Source organism: Hemiscyllium ocellatum, chromosome 35 (genome assembly GCF_020745735.1).
Source record: "Hemiscyllium ocellatum isolate sHemOce1 chromosome 35, sHemOce1.pat.X.cur, whole genome shotgun sequence".
Lineage (NCBI taxonomy): Eukaryota > Metazoa > Chordata > Chondrichthyes > Orectolobiformes > Hemiscylliidae > Hemiscyllium > Hemiscyllium ocellatum.
The window spans coordinates 40,795,756-40,811,546 of NC_083435.1; the positions used below are offsets into that span (position 1 = coordinate 40,795,756).

The window sequence follows — 15,791 nt, forward strand, 5'->3', positions numbered from 1 at the left end:
CGGCGATTTCATCGTAGAGTCCTGACAGCACTGGAATGCATTCGAAGAAAAGCCGTAAAAACACAGCCAGGCCATCGGGGAACTCCAGGGCCGAGTGGAGGGGGCGGAACTAAAGGCCACGACCTCCGAGGCTGCAGCTCAAACAGCTGCAGAACAGGTGCGAACGCTCGAGCAGAGAATCCGGACCTTTGAAATTTACATGGATGACCTCAATAATAGAAATCGGAGAAAAAATATTTGGTTGCTGGGCCTTCCCGAGCAAGAAGGGAAGGGACAGCTAGTAGCATTTCTGGAGCGATGGTTGCCGCAGCTTTTAAACCTGCGGGCTGAAACGGACCGGGTAAGGGTGGAGTGGGCCTACCGGGTCGCAGCACGCGGGCCTGGCTCGAACCAGCGCCCACGCCCGGTCCGATTCCGGCTGCAGAGTTATAGGGAGAGGCAGATACTCCTGGATGCCTCTAGAAATCTTGGAAAGGATCCTAAAGCCATGATCCATGAAGGATCCAAGATTATGTTATTTCAGGACTACTCCCCGGCTTTGGCCCGAAGGAGGAAGGCGTTTGATGAGGTGAAGAAATGTCTAAGGGACTTAAATATTCAATACACCACACGCTACCCAGCGACGTTATGCTTTAACCACGAAGGATCCGAGTATAATTTTAGATCACCAGAAGAGGCTAAGGAACTTTTAGACTCGTTTAAATAAATCATAAGAGACAATTTATGTTGGCTTGCCTTTTCCACACTCCGTGGGGAGAAATGGATACTTTATTATATTTTACTTTTGTTTCTGGGAGCGGGGTTGTTTTCCCTTGCTATTTTATGTTAACTGTAATCTGTTGGAGTTGTAATTTTATAGTTATGTGTGTTTGTACGTGGTATTGATGCTATCAGATATACTCAGGTGTGGGTGGGGAGGGGTGGGGGTGGGGCGCTCACTGTTAACTCTAGCTCGGTATTATATCTAAATCCTATTAAGGAGCGCCCGGGTCAAGGTGGGACACTGTTTGGGAGAGGATATGGTGGACCTTTGGAAAGGAAGTAAGGCCCCCTGAGAACAAGGGGGAGGATCTCCATTTAATAGTTTCCTTTTTATCATACTGTTATGAGTGTATTAAAGAACACTGTCTCTTATTTGAAAGATGTAAGCGACTCAATTGTACACTCTAGATAATTGTAGATTAGATTAGTAGTTAATTGAGTTTCATTTTTCTTTTCTTCTTCAGTATCATTCCTTTGTCGAATTTTGATGATTATATATTTAAGATCTAATTTTATATTAATGTTTGTACTTGAAAGTTCTGTTTATTTTTGTAAATTTGTTAAAATGTTAAATTTCTAATAAAAATATCTATATAAAAAAAATCCCAACTATTATAACCCCGTTACTGTTACAGCTATCCCCCTACGTATTTTCTCCTCAATTTTCTGTGAACTATTGGAAGGCCGAGAGTGCAGTCCCAGCCCTTCGTATTTCTCTGGATGATCCCACAGAAATATCCTCTAATTACTGTCCTGATGTTTTCAGTTATCAAAAACATCACTGCCTCTCCCCTCCTCCCTTCCCATCTATCCCTCCTATAGAATCTATAGCCCGGAACACTGGCCTGCCAGTCCTGTCTTTCCCTCAGCTATATTTCGGTATATCAATAATATCCGAGTCCCATGTTTGCATTCATGCCCTGACTTCATTTGCCTGACCGGTCAGGCCTCTTGCATTGAAATAAACGCATTTTAATTCAGCTGTCTTCCCTCATTCTTTGCTGTGCTCTTGCCTGCCTTGCCCATTTAATTTGCTCTCTTTAACATCTGTACCAGCCTCAACCTTCCCTCTTGTCTCACCACGGCTTACAGTCCTCTTGAAAAAATTGTACTGATTTCGTCCTCTTGATTGTAATTCACAATTTCATCCTTCATAATTGATTCTAAAATACTATCAAAGACCAAAGTGAGTAAAACCAGTCCAGAATTTGTCGCCTGCCTCTCTCCCTTTTGAAACAAGGGCGCTACATTAGTCATATTAAGGGTAGGAAGACACAATCATGGCTAACAAGGGAAGTGAGGAACAGCATGAAAGCAATAGAGAAAGCATACAATCAGATGAACATTAATCAGAAGCTACAGGATTGGGAAGCCTTTAACAACTAGCAGAGGAAAACTAAAAACAAAGCAATAAACGGGGAGGTAATGAAATATGATGGCCAACTGGCTCGTAATATAAAATAGACTGCAAGAGTTTTTCTTACATATCTAAAAGGTAAGATAGAGGTAAGAGTGTACATTGGACTTATGGAAAATGAAACTGGAGAAACAGTCACGGGAAACAAAGAAATGGCAGAGGAACTGAATAGGGATGTTGCCACAGTTTTAACAGTGAAAAAAAACAGAATTACACTTGGGATATTTAGCCTCAACAAGACATTGAAGGTAATCTTAGAATTTTGCAAGACAGCATACAATATGGAAATAGTAAATTCTGAGAATAAAAACTTAAGTTCAACAGGTAGGACAAAAAAGATGCAGATGCAGATTCAAATTAGTAAAAGACTAATTGAAGGCTGATAGCATGTAGCTCTTCATGAGTAAAATAAGGTGTGAGATACAGAAATGAGGGAAAACGGTGAGAATTATTGAGGTTACAGTTGTCTGCTGCAGTGATGGAGAACATCAGGTCATTCAAACGATGAAATAAAAAGAGCCAGGGGCATTTTTGTTAAATGCATCTGTGACTAGCTGACAGATAAAGAGTGCTGAGAATTTAAAATATTTAACAATCAGTTTGGGAGTTGTGTTTTGACGATAAGGCAACCCGATTTGAATTTAACCAATTAATTTAAATTATGCCCAGGATATCAAAAGCCAATCGAATTTGCTTGTATTGACAACATTGGAGCAATGAGAGGGTACGAGTCTTGGGGCTTTTAAAAAAAGGAAGGGCATTTTGAAAATTATTCAAAGCTATCTGCCATCTGAAGAAATAAACATCTGAACGCTCTCAAAGAAATCTTTCAGAAGGCATAATCTATTAAAGGTACCAAGAAATCTTCAAGAAAGACACTCGGTTAAAAAAAAAGATAAATCATTGAAGACAATCCAGGAAGAAGACAGCAGAATTGCAAGGATGGAAGGAAACAACAGATTCAGAAAGATGCAAGGAAACAGCAGATTTAAAAGACCAGATGTAAGACTATGTGGACTTTGAGACACTAATTTAATGTTTAGTAATTGTGTTATTGGAGCAGCACTTTAATAGAGTTGGAGTTAGATAGTTGCTAAGTTGAGAGAAAGGGGCTTGGGTTTGTTTGTTAATGTTTTTGTTTCGTGTTAGGAAAATAAATTGCTTTTTTCTTTAAGCAGTGGAAATCAGAAGTTTTCTTTCAATCACATTTTTAACAGATTACAAGGTGAGGCAAACTTTTCTGCGTGTTCTAGTTTTAATTAGGAGAGTGGCTCGGCCTCCACATTGTAAGGTGTTGTTTTGATTCCGACTAAGAATCCAGCTTCGACACTGGATAAGTCAGTGGTACTCAATATATGAACATATATTTAATTGTGGATATGTTTTTAAATGGAACAACATTGATTTATTATAGAAAAAAGTATTAGATGTATGAAATAAAAGAGAATTGGAATAATCTTAATTTGAATATCAAAAAGATAGTTAGATTAGATTCCCTACAGTGTGGAAACAGGCCCTTTGGCCTAACAAATCCACACTGACCCTCCAAAGAGTAACTCATCCAGTCCCATTTCCCTCTGGCTAATGCAGCTAACACCACGGACAATTTAGCATGGCCAATTCACCTGACCTGCACATCTTTGGACTTGTGGGAGGAAACGGGAGCTCCCACGCAGACATGGGGAGAATGTGCAAACTCCACAAAGTCACCCAAGGCTGGAATCGAACCTGGGACCCTGGTGCTGTGAGGCAGCAGTGCTAACCACTGAGCCACCGTGCCCAGTTGCAACTCATTTTTCAACAACATTCATTGCAGAGGTTCAATATCACTCTAAATCTTGACTGACAATTTCCACTTTCTTTTCCAAGGATTGACACTTTTTAATAATTCCTTTCCATGTGAATAGGCATGAACCTTTCACAGTTCTGATGGCCTTTTTTCCCATTTTCAATGAACTTAAGATTTCTATCTGCATGGAAGTTTCACAGACTAGAAACCACTTATGAAATGACAAGATGCTCTGAACTGATCTGATTCTCCTGCTTGGAAAAACTGTTCTAACTTCTGAACTGAACTCTGGGTTATTCACAACTAAACCTTTCGAACCTACTGTTCTGAAGACAAAACTAAACTAAATGCCTTAATGTGTTTGCTCTGCCTGTCATAAACACAACAGCATTACAATTTTATTCATCAACACTACAGGGTTCTCCCTGCTACTCAACTGCAATTATATGCTCTCATGCAACTGATGTAATTAGCTCTCTGACTCAAATTGACTTTCTGACTTAGCACAGTTTTCTGTATCTACACTTGTGTTATGATTTGGTGAAACCACAGAACTTCCATCAAAAATCTAGAAAGCAAAGTATAGTGGGGCAGGGTTGTGAACAAGTAATGTGTTACATCAATTCCTTCTTAACGTTACCTGCTGTCAGAAATGGAGTTCCACAGTGTAACTACAGTTCAACTCCCTACAAAACCACACACATCATCATTCTCCATTCAACTCAATGAATAAATATTCAGAATTTTCTGACTAATTTAGCACTTTTACCTTGGTAACAGGTCTGCAAGAACAAATACTATTTCAACTCCTGTATACCAGCCAAGGATCAGGTTACCTCTAATTTCATCCATAACAAGTCCTGGTTTATTAATATTGAAAAGCTACCAAACATTATGGAAGCTTTTCTTCTCATATTTATGCTCAATGCTTGAAGTCTTACCTCCTCCACATACTGCCTTTGAGGTGGCTGTGGTGAGGAACAATTTGTTGTTAATCTTCTCCTGAAATGTGTGTTTGCAAAGACGGCTCAGCAAGAAATGTAGTGGTTTTATCTAAGATTCATCCCAAACAGCTATGTGATGCAGGATTCTGTACTCTCTGTGCTGTTCCCACAGATACAAACCAAGACATCCAAATCACTGAAAGACACTCTTTAGTCCTCCCAAAACCTGCTGGTCTCTGAGTGTAAAAGGCTGTCCTCAACTGAATGCTGCAGACTGACACATTCCAAGGTACAGGACTATTTGCTGAGGGATGCATTAAAGCTTGAATAGCAACTGCAGGAGCAATTTGGGAGAAGGGCTTTCAATTACGATATATTGAAAGGCTGGTAACCGCAATATCCCTGAGGTTGTATGCCTGAGAAGGCACTGTGAACATCAAGATGAATTAAAGAGCATCGAGACACCTCAGAATTGAGCATCTTTAACTACTGCAGTCTTTGCTCTGTAGGTACATCAACAATGCCATTGAGGAGGAAATTCATACAGGGGAGTGTCACATACTTACTCACAAACCTTTAACTGCCCTGTGTGGATCCTCTGGTGGAGTAAGAAGTTCCAGGATCTTGAGAATGATTTCTTACATATGTTCAACATGAATGGTGCTGTAGAGACATCCACAGCAAGCAAGTACTCACCTCAATGTTCGTGAGGGAGCAGAAAGCACTGAACCAGTTTCCAAGGGAGCAGCTGGCCCAGCACCGAACTTGTTGACCAACAGGTATATTTAATTTAGCTTCCATGACTTGTGGCTGAAGTCAAAAAGAAGGAGAAATCTATTGAGATACCTGCAATGGCACAAATATAATATTTCACATGGCCAAGAAGAACCAGTGTCCAGCAAAGCTCAGAGATTCAAGCAAATATTATAAGAAAAAGAGAGAAAGACGGTGGTACCATTGATCTAAATGAAATTAGATCCTCACTAAAAGTCCAGCAACTTGGACAAGAACACACACTTGGAGCACTGGCATTTCAAAATTACAGACAAGGTTTTAGTGTTTGATCAAAGACAAATTATTCCAGTTTTTTTGGAAAAACATTAGAAACATTGCAGCATTGTCAGGTGTACAGCCAAGGCTCACTAAGTAGTGTGACATTCAGAGATCTCTTAAGAGATTCAAGATCTCACAAACCATTGTAAAATCCACGAGTATACAGGATTGCATAAAAGTTAAATTTCTATAATCTCTGAAGAAAAGTCAAATGACAAAAACCAACAAAGTTTTCAAAAGAATGCAGTTGAGGAGAAAACAAACTTGCAGTACATCTCACTTGAGCTGATGGGTGAATCTTTAACTGAAGTTATTCAGACAGCAAAGCAATGTGATGAACAAATTAGTACAGCAGATTTGACTTTAATGTCGGGTAATGAGGTGACCCAAGTTCAAGTGGAAAGTTTTAATCTTCAGAGAAGAATTGTCAGACCCATTGACAAAATACTAAATAAGCAGTAAACCTGGAGTAACATGCTTGAGGATGTAAAAATATCTAATTCACCAGGAAATCATGCACAGACAGCCAATGAAAATGTTCTACTTATTCAATAGGTCAAATTAAAGCATACATCAACACAGATAATTCAGTAGATTGAGAAGTAAGATTTTTTTTCTTGCACAAAAATGAAGATGAGGTGCATATGACACAATTGTAGCCAAACCTAACTCCACAGATTCAGGATGTGGTCAAGAAGAAATGACTCAAAAAAAAAGACACCTGTTTCCATGGAGCTCCCATGAGCTAGTGGACATTCAGCCAGTTAAAGGTTCTTCAGATGATGTCAGAGAACACCTACCTGAATTAACAGAGAAGTTCCTCAATGAAGGGAATTTGGGAGAGAAAGTGGTTCTCCACATAAAGGAATGCACCAACAACTACGTTTAGTAGGAATGACACCCATTTTGTGGCATGTTGATGAGAAAATACATTTTTTAAATGGTGGACTGAAAGTAGCGTGGATCTTGCAGCTGCTCCCGAGACTCAAGCTTATTTCTAGGTTTACTTCCAGATTTCTTGAAGTTATATCATTTCAGTAGTTTAAGACATTTATTTTGATTCAGATTTAGCTCTTTTCACAACAAAATTAACATTTAGATAAGCACATGAATAAGAAACGTTTGGAAGGGTCTGGGCTGAGCAGAGACAGATCGGAATACTTTAGCTTGGGATTATGGTAGGTATGGACTGGTTAGGCCAAACAGTCTGTTTCCATGCTGTAGGATTCCAACAGAAAAATCATTCACAGACCAGTCAAGGCTAAGATCTCCTGTACTCTTGTCTGTTTACCAGCACCCAATCCATGTTCATTAATCCATGCCATCACAATGAGAACCATTACAACCTAGTCAATGCAGGGTCACAGAAAACACAATAAAGTGAAGCAATCTGTGCACTTACACAGGAGAGACAACAAGAGAGGACAGTAAGCCAAGTGTACTTGGTACCTCAACCCATACCTTCCCAACTCCAGGGAGAGATAGCAGACAGAATCATTCAGCAGAGTTAAAACATATTTGAAAGCAGACTGAACAATGAAGCATTGTTTTTCATTTCTTTTCCCTTGCAGTAAAGAAGATCATTGCTGAGACAGAAGATGTCTCAAACCATCCAGAAGATTGAAGATGGCATCTTGTGAATGAAAGACAGTGAGTGAGAGGTATCAATATACACAATCTCTGAGTTGCTAGTGGTTTATTCAAGGAAGTTCGATGTCAGCAGGCAAGTGCTGTGCAATCTTGTGGGGACACTGCTTAGAGGACTAATTCCCAGCTGTGCTGATCATTCTTTTGCAGTTCAACAGATGGCTCTCAGTGCAGCCTATACCATCCTTTCTATCCAGTTCATAGGTGAAGGAACCAACCTGGAACAGCATCAAGAGCATGTGGAGATTGTGAAAAAATTACGGAACCTGATGAACAAGTCCAGTTCCAGAAGGTTGTCAGATCACAGCTGATTTGCCACAGCCTGCTCTATGATCAGCTGGACAACTATTGCTCAAGGTCTGTGGCAGTTGTCTGACAAATATCTCCGCTGCGCCTAGGCTGCTTCTTGCTCTTAGAAAACCTGTACCTACAACAGAAATGACAACTTCAGGGCTGAGCCTCGGACATCCTTCATATGCTGGGACTTCATTTGGAGTTAATCGCTCACTAGGAAGTGAAAATGGGTTCTAAGAGGGATAACCATTTTGACCTCACAGAACCAGACAGCAGCTGTGTCCCAGCCACTGCTCTGTTCCCCTCCCCGGAACAAGTTCTTCCGGGGTGGGGGAAGAGCTGCAGCTAAAGGTACAGCCTGCGTGGTGATTACTATCAAACGTCTTGTGTACTCGCTCAAGAGAAAAATTTGCCCCATCAGTGGGGATTTGCACTCGGCCAATTTCTCCCTGTCAGCCATGGCCTATATGAAATTCTCACTCAGCCCAGTATGGCAGGCGTGGTGACGATATTCTTCCCATAGATATTCAGTGGCCTACATATATCCCTCACCAATTGGGTGAATTTCCTTTTACCCAATGATTCGAATATTGAATCACAGCAGAGAGGTTTCACAGCGAATTGATGCTGATACAAGTCAGTCACTGAATGAAAAGTGTGTGAGGTCACTCGAAACCCTGTTTGATCAGACTGGTTGAAGTGATATCTGTGGTGACATGTAGGAGAATGGCAACAGCCTGGAGGGGTTGCATTTGATCAGAGTTGTTCTGTTGACACTGTTCATTAACTAGCTTGCCAAATCTTTCGGCTGAGAGACTGTCAGGCAGTTCCTATGATCATCTTCTTTAGGAACTCCTGAAAGTATCATGTGTTTCAGAGCTGGGTCTCAGATGCTGTGATTAACAGCTTGATCCAATACTTGTGTTGGTACGACTCCTCACCTGTTATTCAATTACTGTGTGTCAGAGCTTTAGAAAACATCATTTTTGGAGTGAGACAACACTACTGAAGTCTGACAAATGCATTGGTCAGCCTGTTGGGGAATAAAGAGAACACCAGCGTAATCACATTTGCTGTGTTGTCTTACCTGTAAAAAAAAATTCTCTGGCACCAGCAGAAACAATCAAGCCCTTTTTCAAAATCCTCACCAGGATTAAGCCACTCTTTGGGGCAGGTAGCAGCAAGTCTCAGTGGAAGCTTTCCAAATGTTGGGAACATTAGCCAAATTTGGGGAGTGGGGTGACTTCCAGAAACAAATGTAACCTTACATCATATGCTTGCTGTTGCATTTGGGCACTAAGAGTGAGGAAATCATCCAATGTTGCAGATAAAACACTGCAGATGATCTTCTCATTCACTGGATCTACAAAGGCTAGCTCCTTAAATGAAAGGCTTCTAGAGGAGCCAAGCCAGAGTTACCTGGACTTTGACATGCATTTCACATCAATGTGTTTATGATTATCCGAACATGGTGAATTCTTACATTTCAGCTGTGTGTCCTTCATCTCCAACCAGGACCATCTCAACAATCATGCAGTGGCCCTGTCATCATTCCTCATGAAGCAGACACACCACTTCCAACTCACCCGATGGGCCACCTGGTACAAAATATGAATTGGCAATTGCTGCTGTCCAGCACCCAAATGAGACTTCAGGACATCAGCCTCTGAATATGGTCCAGAACCTTGTCTTCCTAACACTAACTCATCTACTCCAGATCTTCATATTCAAAATACTAACAGATTTTCTGAATATCAATGTTGTGTAATACCAATGGATCTTTTCACCTTCATCGCCATATCAGAAGTCCTTCCAAACCTTAATTTGATAACAACATTTCACCTCTGTAAGAACCTTGCCATTCTAACATCAAGTGATCTCTCCAGATCCTCAAATTTGTATCACCACTTATCTCCTCCAGATCGAGAACGTTGTAACAACAATTGACCTCCTCTAGATCCTCATCTTCGGAACAGAAATTGTTCCAAAAACATCCACCTTTTCACAGTTGTATTTGCAAAGAAATAATTTTATTGTAAAGAAATATTTAGTTTCACTGAGGAATATTGGTGGACCTGCACATGTCATATAAATGCACGCATCTTCTCTCAGTGGAGACTGTTGGACCATGAGGGTCATCTTTTCCTGAGCAGCAGATGAAGAGAGGGCAAGGCTTGGAGTTTTAACTCACCTTCTGGGAATGGAGACAACCAGACCTGCGGGAAACACCGACAGAGAGACATCGATCCTGACGAAATTCATATAGACTGACAAAAGTGACATTAGCACAAAGCAGGGAAGCGATTGGTAGATAGTCTTTACATTGTTTCTCTACTTCAAAGAGAGTGTGAGAAAAGGCAAAAGTTGTAGCTTTTATTTAAATGAAATTTTCAAATTTAATTTTTTTTACTTATCTAATTAAAAATGTTTTTATTAATGGTACACCAGGAGAGCTCAGTCTAATTGGTTGTGTTACCTGCAAGATATGGGAAAACATAGATGCTCCTGGCAGACTGGATAACCACATCTGCAGGAAGTAGCACTGGTTTGATCAGCTTCAGAATGAGGTTTCAGAGCTTGAGCATCAACTGGAGGCACAGCAGTGATCCAGCAGGCTGAGAGTATATTTATGGGGACATGGTCATCTGGCAACTTAAGAAGCATTTCTCATTGATGGTGACCACCAGTCAGTAGAAGGGAGGAAGTCAGAGATTCAGGAAAGCCCCAGTGTGCATCTCGCTCAAGACCAGATTTTCTGTATTGGAAAGCACTAAGAGTGATGGGTCCTCTGAGGAGTGGGCCAGAGCTTTGTGGTGCAAGGTGGAGAGCAGAAAGAGTGCAAGAACAATAGTGGTGGGAAACCCAGCCATGACTGGGACTCACAGGTAATTCTACAGCCACAGACCTAACTCCAGAATGGTGACTTACCTTCCTGGGGTCACAATCAAGGATGCCACTGAACCTACAAAGCATTCTGAAGGGCAAGGGGGAACAGTCAGAGGTGGTTCAAATTGGTACCAACAATATTGGTAGAAAGAGAGAAGAGATCATGCAACAAGAATTTAGGGAGCTATATAGCAAATTTAAAAAGCAGGACCTCAAAGGCTGTAATCTCTGAATTTCTCCCAGTATCACATTCTGGTGAATATTGGAATAGGTGGATAGACCAGGTGAATGTGCTGGAGTAGAAACAGGACTTTAGCTTTCTGGATCACTGGATCTATTTCCTGGGAAGATAGGGCCTGAACAAGTGTGATGGTTTGTATCTGAACCACAACGGGGACGTCATCCTTCCTGGGTGATTTGCTAGTGCAGTTTTGGTGGGGATTTAAACTAAATTTGGCAGCAGGATGGGATAGTGGATGCACAGTAGGGTGTGATGCACAGAACAACATTGAAGAAGGACGAAGTCAGTCTCGAAAAAAGTCCATGAATTGATGGTGTTGAATACCACAAGGGATACGATATTGTTGCTAGAATGGATCCGTGGTTGAGGGTGTGGCAGACTGGCAAGAATATTCCATGGTATAGGAGCTTCAGGCCTGGATGCAGGCTGTAAAAAAAGCAGTGTTGCAATATTGATCAAAGGATCGATTACTGCAATAGAAAGGGATGATATCTTAAAAGGCACCTCAAATGAGGCCATGTATTTGGAACTTTAAAACAAAACTGGGATACTCACAGCAACCCCAAGTAGTCAGACAGAGATGGGAAGCCTAATAGGTAAGCAAATCTCACAGAAGTATAAAAACAATAGGGTAATAAGACTACAGTATTTCAATTACCCCAATATTATCTGGGATACACAAAACTTGAAAGGCACAGAGGCAGCAGAATTCTTAAAATGTGGACAGGAAGGCTCTATGAGCAGGAGGTTTAGCAGGGTTTGAGGAAATATTTTTCAACATATGTCTAGTGGATATCTGGAACTTACTATGTAAAAGGTGGGAACCCTCAACACATTTAAGAAGTATTCAAATAAGCACTTGAATAGCCATAGCATACAAGGCTGTAGGTCAAGTGCTAAAAAATGGGATATGAATAAACACAAGCATGATGGGCCGAGGGTCTCTTTCCATTCTATAAAACCTCAATGACTCAGTGAAGCGAGCCAATGCATTAATTCACAGAGAGCACAGAAGAGAATCAGTACAGGAATCTATACAGGCAGCAGTGAAGAGAATCAATGCAAAAGACATATCTTTTATTTACGGAGCGAGCTGCCCAAGATAAAGGTCCAGTGTGAATGTTATGATATAAAAGGATCAATGTGTGAATGGTCAAGATGGGTAGATGGATGAGGTAAGTAGGGGCTAGTGTAGTTAATGGGTTGAATGGCAGCTGGGAGAATGGACAATTAAGTTGGGTGTTAGTCAGGTCAGGAGGGGTTGTCAGGAGGGGAGTTCTGTCTGATCAGAGGTGATCGGGTATTGGAGATGGTCAGGTTGTGTCTGGGAAGGTGGCCAGTTGGGTCAGATAGTGAAGTTGTCCAGCCAAGAATCAGAGGTGGTGGGAATCAGTTGGCTATAGTCAATGGGTCAGACATTAGCTTGGGATTTAAAATCTCCTGGGCAACTATTCAGTTAAATGTTACATCTTGCTGGGGTAGCACACTGGAAATCAAGCCTTAGAGATATCACAAAAATTACAGACATTAAAACGCACATAGAAATCTCCGATTTATATGTGCTTTATACCCAAAATAACAGAAAATACTGACTATATTTCTGTACTTAACAACAATGACGATATCTGACAAGTAAACAGACTCTAGCTACAGATCAACAATAAGGAACTTCTGGCATATTAGTCTACTCGTTAAAAGTCTAATACCCTTTCAAACTCTCCTTTACACACAGATACAGAGGGAAATAAGTGAGAGTGGTTCCTGTTCATAGCATTCCAGAGATGATTCTTGTGGATGTTGGTTTTCCTTCTTCAGATGTTTTTCACTGGTTTGACATGGGGACCAGTTCACCCTTTTATCAAGTTGCGAACTGATTAATTAGAAAATATCATTTACTGCAACTGCTGAAGGAAAATTAAACTGCGTTTTCTTCAGATTGCTAGGTGTTTTTGTTCCAGAGAACATATGCAGCTCCAAGCTGCCCCAAACCAATCAGTTATTGGCAGGCAGAAGGCCATTGTCAACGAGAACTGATCATTGCTCCAGTCAGTTACTAATTGCCAAAGCTGCCTTGTACACAACTCTATGGTTCTAACTTGACTGCAACATACATTTCAGGTACTGCTGCAATCAGCAGCTATATGAACGATGCCTGCAATGACAGTCAGGTTACTTGCTTTCAAACCAGTCAACAATCCTCCAGCAATTCTTGATTTTAAAACAGTTCTTTTCTCATTTCAGTCCACAATTAAAAATACAGGAGAATAAAACAGAATTTATAAGAGCATATTGGAACTGAACAAACTCTCTGATACTAATTCAGATTTGGAGACTTTTTAGAGGCTTTTTCCCCATTGGACTTTGCAACTTCTCAGGAAATTCCCATCGGGTTAGTATGTTTGAACTTGCAAGGGGTTTCATTGCATATTTTGTGCTTTAAGAGCAGTAGCTGATGATCTCGAGACTAGAAGATCTGCACTAATGTTTGCATTGGGCCAATGCCTCCTGAAGTATGTCATGCTGTTGCTTCTTATTGAATCTAGACTATATCACACTGTGTATCAGCATCAACCTCCTTCTTAGATATGCTATCGAGTGCTGCACTGTCATTGATGTATATCTGCTTCCCTTGCTTGTATTTCACTTCCCAGTTACATCTCTGTACATGAAGTCACATTCTTTACCAGCCACAATATCCAGAACACAACAATCAGATACTTAAATATCATCTATGTACAGCGTTGTTCAGTTTGTGTTAACCCTCTGGATAATACAATTGGTTGTCCTCGTTGTAAGGGGTTTCTCTCAGTCCTGGCACCACAAAGCAGGGTGACTCCATTGTTGACAACACAGTGTTGTGATCACTAATTGTTTGATGGGAGTGAAAACTGCTTTTTTTTCTGTGTCCCAGTCCTACTGAACACCCTGCAAGGTGAGTTTGTGCGCAACTTTTAAAATTCACTCATGGGACATGGTCATAGCTGGCAGGGCCAGCATTTATTGTTTGTCCCTAGATGGCCTTGAAAAGTGGTGGTGAGCTGTCATCTTCAACTACTGTAGTCTTTGTTCTGTAGGTAGATCGACAATGCTGTTAGGGAAGGAATTCACATTCAATGAGAGACTGACAAATACTTGGGTATATGGTTCCCATGTGGGACTGTCAATGTTCTGAGAGACAAGAGAACTTTGTGGAGGCTTCATTACAGAATACATGCAGTAGGGTTCCGATCCTGCAATCGTGTGTTGATGGACCAGGAGAAATTCCATGTGAAGGCCTTGTCATAAATATTGCACTGAAGAGTTTCTTTTCTGTGTGAATCTTGTAACGTCCTAGGTCATCAAAGATATCAGAAAAGATTTATCACAAACCTTTTACTCCCCTGTATGAATCCTCTGGTGGAACAAGAGATTCCAGGACCTTGAGAATGATTTGTTGCATACATTGCACATAAATGGTTTCTCCCCTGTGTGGATGCACTGGTGTCTGTGGAGGCTTTCTGACTGCGAGAATGATTTGTCACACACTTCACACTTGAACGGTTTGCCTTCTGTGTGGATGCGTTGGTGTGTGCGAAGGATCCCTGACTGAGAGAACGATTTGTCACACACTTCGCACGTGAATGGTTTCTCCCCAGTATGAACGTGATGGTGTGTGCGGAGGGTCGAAGATGACGAGAACGATTTATTGCAAACTTCACAAGTGAATGGTTTCTCCCCTGTATGTATCCTCTTATGGAGCAGCAGGTTGCATGACCTTGAGAATGATTTATTGCACACATCACATATGAATGGTTTCTCTCCTGTATGAATACGTTGATGTCTACAGAGGTATGATGAATCGGAGAATGATTTGAAACATACTTCGCATGTGAATGGCTTCTCCCCTGTGTGAATGCGTTGGTGCTTGTGGAGTGTTGATGACACCGAGAATGATTTGTCACACACTTTGCATGTGAATGGTTTCTCCCCTGTGTGAATCCTCTGATGAAGCAGGAGACCTGACGTGTCAGAGAATGATTTGTCACAAACCTTGCACATGTATGGCTTCTCCCCTGTGTGAATGCGTTGGTGTATACGGAGTTGTCCTGACTGTGCAAACTTTTTGTCACACACATCGCACGTGAATGGCTTCTCCCCTGTGTGAACACGTTCATGTGTGCGCAGGTTTTCTGACTGCGAGAATACTTTGTCACACACTTTGCATCTGAAAGGTTTCTCCCCTGTGTGGATGCGTTGATGCACACGGAGATGTGACGACACGGAGAAAGATTTATCACACACCTCACATGTGAATGGCTTCTCCCCCGTGTGAATCCTTTGATGGCGCAGGAGTCTAGATGAGTCAGAGAATGACTTGTCACAGACCTTACACTTGAATAGCTTCTCCCCTGTATGGATGCGTTGATGTCTGCAGAGGTTCTCTGACTGTGAGAATGATTTCTCGCACACCTCACACCTGAATGGTTTCTCGCCTGTGTGAATGCGTTGGTGTTTACGCAGGGTTGATGACTGGGAGAATGATTTGATACACACTTCACACGTGAAAGGCTTTTCCCCTGTGTGAATGAGTTGGTGCACAAGGAGCTTTGATGACTGCAGAAATGATTTATTGCATACCTCACACAAAAATGATTTTTTCCCCGTGTGAATGCGCTGATGATTCACCAGGCCTGATAACTGTGAAAAGCCCTTATCACAAACCTCACAATTGAATACCTTCTCCCCAATGTGAATGTGTTGCTGATTCATGAGCATTGA

The 15,791-nt window shown here is 41.3% G+C and overlaps 1 pseudogene; it reads right to left on the reverse strand.

The window, feature by feature from the left end:
- Window positions 1-12,088: 12,088 nt before the first annotated feature.
- The window catches only part of LOC132832797 (zinc finger protein 91-like), a 29,682-nt pseudogene continuing 25,979 nt past the window's right edge, over window positions 12,089-15,791 (reverse strand).